Below are 9,268 nucleotides of genomic sequence, written 5' to 3'. Positions count from 1 at the left end.
TTGTCTGAGAAAACAAATCCATATTCTTATGAAACAGATTCTTGACATGATCATAAAAAGGTTTACTTTTAGTAAAATTGGTCAAAGGTTCTATGTTCCCCAAAGCGAGTGAATGTAGCTGTGTTTGCAGGGCCACAGCAGAGCCAGGGGTGACTAGAAGATTAAGTTCTGTGTTTACCAGTGCCGAGAACAGAAACCAATGCTCCCCATCATAGGAAATTCTAAGTGTTAATGCTGAATCCAAACATCCGTTTCTTTAGTTCTCAGCAAACACCTCAAAAATGCACAAATATTATATTTTCTTTTACTCTTTGTAATGTAAAAAAACAACTATGGTTTCTAAAAGTTAAATGGATCATGTGAAAAATATTTTATTTAATATGACGAAAATGAAATAAATGTGATTTTATAGTGAGCATGTGTATTCATTGCCTAAAGTAAAATTGTGTTTATACACCTTATTTTAATTTTTATAATCTGCTGATAATGTCAATTGTTTTTAAAGTCATCCATATAAACAGATTTATTTTAGTTTTAATATCTTTGATGATTTAGCTAATGCTCTTCTCAAGGGTGGTTCACTGAAATTATTAACCCAGTTTTCTTCCAAACTTAAAAAAAATACCTAGCTGAAGTATTGTTTTAAACTACTAACATTCTATTAATATGTTAGTAGTTTCTTCTGTGATTTCCCCCCCATAGTATCCTAAATGTGATTGAATTGGAATAGAAATGTATTTGTGAACCATACTTTTACATCCCATTAACTCAGGAAATGCTCTGTTGTTACATTAAAATACTTTCATGATAGAAACAGACTCACAGGTGCAAACATCAAACTGATAGTCACCAGAGTGGAGGGGGTTGGCAGGGTGGAGTATGAAAAGTGAGGGGACTAAGATGCATACAAATTGCTACAAAATAACAAAAGGTGAGTCCTTGTAAAGTAGTCATAAGGCTGTAAAGTATAGCAGAGGGGATATAGTCAATAATATGGTAGTAACATTGTATGGTGCAAGGTGGGTACTGGAAATAACAGGGGAACACTTTGTAAAGTATATTAGTGTCTACCCACTGTGCTGTACACCTAAAACTAATGCAAACTAATATTAAATGCAAACTGTAATTGGAAAAATATTTAAATACTCCCATGAAGTTTAGAATTTGCCTAAAGAGGAACCATCTGGCTTATCTTTTCTATAGGCAAGGTGTTTTCCATTTGCTATTCCAGATCTACCTTGTATCCTTGCCTACCCTACTCACTGTTCTGAGACAATGTATAGAGGCTCTATTAATAGACATTTGTGTTCTCTAGCTTCTCATTGGGGTTGGCCAAAGAGGACTCCAAGCAGGGAGCTGAAGAATATGAAGAGAGAATATTTATTGTCCTGTTTTTGTTTTTCTTTTCCCTGCCAAGTGACCCCAGGATAACTCAGTTCCTTCACAGGACTCTGCTCCTCTCAGTAAAATGGACTCAACAGGACTCTTTCTCCTCAATTTTGTTAATCTATCCCTGCCGTTGACTCATTAAGGCTAAGATTTCAGATAGCCACTGTTACTACTATTAGGGTCTTGCATTTTCCCTCGAAGTCCTGCCACAGTCAACTTACAATTCCTACAGAGTGGGACAATAAAGTTTCCACTTGACCTCTATGGCCTTAATTTAAGCATATCGTTTTCCTGCAGCTCCAATACTGTAAACATTGTTGCCATAAATCTTATTTGTGAGTTTAACTTTATGTTGAGTTAGTACTCCCAGCAGCATATCATCAAGCTGGTAGATGGGTATGGAATAGCTGAGATAATCTGTAATCCTTTAATCTGAACACGCACTTTAGAAATTGATATTTAATTCAACTTATAATTTTAGAGGTCATTTTAAAATTATCAATAAAATATTTAACTTGTTTTAGTTCTTTGAATCATAGATATAGTTGCTGGATAGAAACTAGAAGAAAATACGGAAGAGTACATAAAATTCAGTTTTTGCTCTCTCTACTCAAGCAGTGATAATGAAAAACAGAAACATATTTTAAATATATGTTCTAGTATAATTATGATTTATATTTTAGCATAGAAATATAAAAACATTTTATGTAGTTATTTATAATAAGAGTAAGAAATAAGCTTCAACGTAGTTTTTACAATACATATAAGCCATGCACGATATTTGGTTTTGTCCAAAACAACTATGTAGAGACATTTGGTCCGTGCCAAACAGTCCTTGATATTTGGTCATCAAAAACATCCATGCTTAAAAAATGGGTTCAAATAACCCATAACGTTTATTTACAGTTTGAATTTGCAAGATTAATACATAGATAATACCGTCATGTTTTATTGGTCCAGTAATTTTGTTGTAGTTATATTGTCAGTACCAATGCTTTTTGATTCAGCTGATGATGGTATGTGGGGTTAGGTAGATGGGTCAGCGTGAACCAAGTGTGACCATGGACATTTTACATAGGACCCAATGTCTGCTAATCAAAAGGAAACCCTCATAGGAAATGAATGCATGCCATTCGACTTGAGTCTATGAAGAGTTATGTCTCTGCCATTACTTTAGAGTAACTAAAATAAATTTGCATTGTCTACTTTTTCTAAAAGCAATGAAAAAAATCCTCAGACGATGATATAAACAAATAAAATACTATGAAGTAAATTATTTAATTCATAAAATGATATGCTTTATAATCTTATGAGTATCAGTTCTATTATTCTTAAGAAACATAGTCATACTACTATAAAGATTGAGAATTTATAGGTATACTTAACTCCAATTTCTTGAGGTGCTCTTCTCAGTGTCTTTTTTAATAAATCACAATTCCTTGGGTCTTGGGGAAATGCAACATTAAACTTCAGAGTCAACTTCAACATACACTTATTGAAGCTTCAGATTAACTTTGAATATGTAATATTCAAAATATATTTTTGTTTTAGATTTCAGAAAGAGTGAGTTAAATACATCCTATCCTCTACACATTCCCATTTAACTTTGATGCAAGAATAGCTTGTTTATTCACCCTTCCTTAGAAGATCAACATACTCACACACAAATCCTAACATAACATTTCATTACAATATAGGTAGTCTACGTTTTATTTTGGAACCATCTGTGTAAATTCTTGCTGTGCAATCGATCGCTGGCTTTCCTCACTCTGACCCATCATTGGTTTCTAGTGAGATAATTCTCATCCAAGCAAGAAATTTTGTTTGGCTTTCCTAGTTTTATAATAACATTTTAACGTAGCATTTGTTTTTCTGGTATTTAAAACAGATAGCTGTACATGCAACAAACAATATACAATAACAGGATTCCAGACCCCCGATCGGAAAGTAAAATCATAAACTGATAAACTGTTGCATAGGTCACTGGTGGATAAAACAATTTAGAATTCTTCTCGATCTCCCTCAGATAAGAAACTCCGGTGCCAGGGTGTAAAATGTGTCAGGATGATTTCAGGGAAAGAACATTTTACTTGTGTAATTAAATCATTGTTCTATATTCCCTGTAAATAATTATATTATGTTAAGCTATTCTCTAAAAGTTTAATGGCACATACTTCAAGATGTTATTTTCAGTAGTTCATTGAATTGTGCATAAAAACAAGTGAAAGTTTTATGATATGTAAAATATATGTCAATAAAACTGTGAAGGAAAGTGAGCCTCATTGGTTCACTCACACTATATTTCATATTTACAATGGACAGCAAGTATTTATAATGTTAGAACTGATGCTTTCAATCCAATTACCAGTGTGGATTCATCATTGAGTGTTTAGAGTGGAACATTGGGTCTCAAAACTTAATTTGTTCCAGAAGGCAGTTCAAGAAGTGATTTGTTTGAAAACTGAATCATTTTTTCCCATTAGAAATAATGTGAATTGAATTAGTCCATTCCAGATCCCCAAATGATTCCCCATTTATACCTTTCTTACATACAGTGCATGCCTAATGTAATGTTTAATCCATAAATAAACACTTTAAAAACAAAAAAGCATGTGAATGAAAATTTAACAAAAAGGAAATGAATTGTACAGTAAAAAGTGGGATTTTTGTACACACTACAACCTACCTTTATTTTGAGAACTACTGGTGATTGAATATGGAGAGGAGGGACGGGAGGAAGGAGAGATATTATTGTCTGGAAAGGGAGTCCCCTTCCATAAAAATGTCAGGTAGCTGTTGTTCAGGGGTTCTTTCTCTCTTTTGTATCTTTGCTTCACTACAACTCACTTCAGGCTTGCACAGAGTCTCACTAAAAACCTACCCAATGATGTTTGGCTTTGCCTGCAGTTTAACATTTTCTTGAAGTGAAACACTGCATTGTCATTGAACAAGTTCATCACACACTTTGCTACTTCTTTAATTTTACAATAAAACTTTGCATTTCTCCCCATTCCCCAAGCATTTCCTTGATTAGTGACGCCATAATGCCCCCCCTTCCCTCTTCCACCCCCCCTGGGAAGAGCTCCTCAGCTGCCATCTTGCAGGTCTTGGAGTCCCTCGAGGGTCCTCCACCAACTCCTCCACATCACCATCATCCACCTCCAAGCCAGTGCACCTGCCCAGATATACCATATATCCCACAACAGACGTAGGCTCATCCTCAGAGTCTCTTTCAGGGACAGACTCAGGCCCCAAGTTCTTCCAGGCTGATTGCATGGTCCCAGAAGACACTCCCACCAAACTTCTTAGGATCCATGGTGACTTACTGTATGCATTTAATAATAATAAGCAGCAACCAAAGCAAAAAAAAAAAACACACACATGAAAAGAGTCACAGCACGATCTTCCTGAGTCATTAACAATGTGAGGTTTAGCAGTAATCTGACTCATATGTGCACATTCTCTCCTTCGTTTGTCACCTGAGAGACGCGTGACTGACCATACAGGTATCAGCATGAGAGGGCTGTTGGGGCAATAACTGAAGTTTTGCTCAACAACCAAGACCTTTTCTTCTGTGAACAACTTGGTTGAGAACCAATTTTTTCAAAATGAGAGACATTTGAGATCCAAGGTTTGACCGTAACTACAAATTCTAGTAAGACATGATAAGTCACTGAAGTGATTTTCATATCCTGTTTACTAGACACTATAAATTCTACCCTAAATTATGCAGGACAAAGAAGTGACACTGTGTTTGAGCATGCAATCTTGTCTTTTGGGAGTTAATTTCATTAGAAACTTCCATGTGAAGCTTGTCACTAAATTTGAAATAAGATTTTTGAGGAGGATTTTGCATAACTTTAATACTTTTTATTTGGGTGGGCCATATTGGAACTTTTCAGAGTTCACATTTAGGAGGAGATCTGCTTCATTTCAAGATTTCGCTATGCTTTCTATTTTGCACTACTACATACTATCTGGCTTTTTGTGGAAGAAGATGCCACTTGAGAAGGAGATCCTTGAAAGTGAGACGGCACTGGCATCGCTGTGGTTGGTAATGAACAAGTCTAGAATTAGAGAGTATAGTAGGTGTATGAGACAGAATGGAGCATAAAGATGAAGAGGATGAGGTTGGGGAAAGAGAAAAAGAATTGTATGAGGAAACAGGTGCCTTAGGGGAGAGCAGGGTTTTATTGGGGCAAGTTGAAGAGACTGTTAATAACATGAAATGAAGCTATAGAGATACAGGAGTTTTACAAATGAGTAAACATAAATTCAAGAAGTCAGGGTGAAAGAATCTCAGGAATTGGCGGATGTGTGTGGCATGGAGTCAGAGAGAAGGCGGCGCTAGGGGCCTGGGGGTGAGAGTACCAACAGGCGGTGACTGAGCCCCAGCGCCCTACAAAGGGAAGACGTCTTCTGTGTGAGTGAAACACGCTCCTTAAATCTAACACCGAGTGTTCGGGTTGGCTTTTTACTTTTCAAAATGCAGTTTGAATTCAAAATCCAAGGCACTCATTTATTTTATTTATATGTTTGTAAATAGTGTTTTTACATAAAACATTGATTGCACATGCATATTGACAAATGTCATTCATTTAAAACTCATGAATGCAGTGTCTTTAATCAGGGATCTCCCTAAAGGCAATTTGAACATTAAATTACTAAGAACCCTGTAATTTGTTAGCTGCTGTTCCCATTTAAAACTCCAGGAAAGAGAAAGAGAAACCCAGCTTCCCAGTAGCTGCACCTCCCACCTGTGTTTAGCAATCTTCCTCTTGTGATCTTGTCAAGGATCTGTACATCCCGAGATGACTATTTTAATTTACCCGCCCTCACCTCCTGTTGAAAGTTACATATAATGCCTCTGGATTGGGCTGCTATTTATCAGCACAGAGCATGTGTGGAGAACCAGATTCCATTTTGTCCCCGGACAGTTCGGAGAATAATGGGGCCGAGGTCTGGCAGATGATGAAGTGTGTTACACAGAGAAGATCTACATCATCGGCCCGGCCCTGTCTGAGCACCGCATTGTCACCAAGTTCATCATTTTTCCCAAAGGTACACAGCCTTCGTCGGGACATTCAGGGTTACGCCAGGGTGTCACGCGTGTTGCTAAAAGTAGCGGCCTGAGGTCTAACGGCTTCGCGGGTTCCACGTGGCCACTGACTCTGCTGCTTTCACCTACCGCTGCCCGGCTTCTCCGGAATGTTGTTTCTAATAACCATGCATCGCCTTCTCTCTCAGTTTCCCTACACATGATGTAGCTTGATTTGGGCCTGGTTTCCTTCCCACCATTATTCTTTTCTTTTGCAATTTGCTCTTCAAGCAAATACCACAGATCTATGTTGGCTTGGTGTCCTGGAAAGAGACTGGTTCAATACTCTCAGCACTCTTAGTCCAAAGTTTATTCATTTTGTTTCCTGAAAAAAGCACTATCTCCACCCCCCAAATCTTGACCGTCTGATTCCTTGAGTCTAACTCAGGGCCGACTCCAGTGCCGGTGCTGGTGCTGGTGTCAGGGGGCGTTCTCCGGGTGGTCTCAGCAGCTGAGCAGCCTGGGGCCAGCTACAGACTTCCCCTCTCCCAACGCAATTCAAAGATCTTTGAAAACTAATATTGAATAATTTAGATATCTCCATGGGTTCCTTTCTATAATATCTATACAAGAAACTTTCTGAAGAGATAAGCAGAATAAAATTGCACAGAAAACACAGTCCCGATTCTGGAGTTGGATCACCTCTTCCTGATATTTCTGTTTTCCCTACTGGCTGCTTTGCTGTGATTACAACTGTCTCCAACACGCCCTCTTACTGGGACCGTGATTATCTAAGCACCTTCGGCAGGTGCCGCGTGCCGACAGTGTCCACCAAGGTTCCATCTCCTTATTCAGTATCGGGTAAGTTCTCCACGAAGTCAAAGGGTTGGACAAACCAGAAAAGGTAGAATATCTTCCCGTTACATATTGATTTTTCACTATATTTCCTAAAACTGAGGTGATATAAACACACCGTATAAATACTTATATTTTTGAAAGTGTTTGTGACTGCCTATTGTATATTAAAAGCAAATCTTTTAAATTATGTGAAATTAGTATGTAGATAATTAACTATAAAAGTCAAACACAAACTAGTTTTTGACAAAATTAAATGTAAATTGTGTTTAGATTAAAATTCATAAGAAGTTATCACTTTAGAGAATGTCATCAAAAGTATATTCATTTTAACTGTATTTTTTTTTACTTTCACAGTTTTGTGTTAAGAACTTAAAAATAACATTTGACTGAAACCCATTTTATTAACCCTGAGATACTACAGGTGCTTTATTAATAAATTGGTAAAAGATGAGAAATTCTTCCAAAAAGACCTCCCCCCCAAAACCAAGAGATTAATATTTTATTGTAATTGTTTCACTTAGTGACATATTATGACCACTATTTCTATCATATTAGAAATATAAGCTCTGTTCTTCCAATTTCTTCAGAAGGTGATTTATTTCCTTCTTTTGGTTATAACATCGTTGGTTTCAGATTAGGTTGCAACTATGTGATGTGTTGTTAAGTGAAAATTCAACTTTCAGTCGGTTTAAACTAGAAAGCCACTGCCTGACTTCGGGCTATCCGCCGGGTAATTGCAGAAGGAACTTTGTTAGGTCCATGTAGAATGAATAAGCGCAGGCTCTGTGAAATGCTGTGCAGACAATCCATCCAGCTGAGAAAAAACTTTGAAGATGATTGCCTTAGGAATTCTAAGGCACACAGGATGAAGGAGTGACTCTAATTCAAAGAATGCAAACCATTTTGATTTTTATGAAGATAACTGCTAGGAACTCTGGGGAGTAACTACTTCACACAGGACATAATTGGCATTTTGAAAACATAGTAGCTGAGTTAGCAATGCAGGTTGAAATGGAAACCAATTTACTCTTGGAGTTTTATAACCACATCTGTGTTACATTTAAAAATAAGAAACATGAAGATCTTATTCTGAATTGAAAGTTAAATAATAAAATAAGCCAAAGATTAAAGTGCATAGCCAATGGTAGGATGTTTTTATAAAATGCAAATTTTATGTGTGTGTGTGTGTATATATAAATATATATATACACACATATATATGTATATATATATATATGTAAAGGAGAAATTAAAATAGTACAGATTATAAGACCACAATTTTCATAGAAAGTTATAGTTATGCTACAATTTTCATTTTTCTTTATCCTTTTAAATTTGAATATTTTGTGGATAAATGACCACATATTGAGGTGGGCAAGCCCACATTTTTAAAACTCAATCCTGTAAATAAGTTCTGGTCAAATAAATTTTAGTGGAAGTGGTGAGTAAAAATTGTTCTCAATGGGGAAAAATGAGTTTGTTTTTTTAATCTCTTTCACCTCCTGCTAGCTGAAATGTAGACTTAATAGTTGACTTTCAAAAAGCTTTAATGAAATTCCAAGTGGAAAAACCTTAGAAACGAGTAATAAAAACAAAATGCCACACCTTCCCTTCCCTAGATCATCTACTTTCAGAGTGTTCTTTGTTACAAAAACCTCTATGTTGTTTAAAATGTAGACATTTTGGTAATCATTTAAAACCAAACTTAATCCTAAGCAATACAGAGTTATTTTATTTCATGCCTTCTCACTTATTACATTCATCATTGAATTTTAAGAATAATAATTTTAATGAACATACATTTACATTGATTCTTCTCTTATTGACCCTATTTATGGACTCAGTCTTTGACCAGTATGCATAAGACCTTATCTGCTTTTCCTTTTCTGAATATTCCATTCAAGGAGCAGCTGCTGAAATTCTCACGCAGAAGACACAGGTTCAAAACTTACATTCAAAACTTAGGAAAAAGGACCAGGAGCA

This window comes from Desmodus rotundus, chromosome 1 (genome assembly GCF_022682495.2).
Source record: "Desmodus rotundus isolate HL8 chromosome 1, HLdesRot8A.1, whole genome shotgun sequence".
NCBI classification, from domain to species: domain Eukaryota; kingdom Metazoa; phylum Chordata; class Mammalia; order Chiroptera; family Phyllostomidae; genus Desmodus; species Desmodus rotundus.
This window is presented reverse-complemented; position numbering follows the sequence as displayed.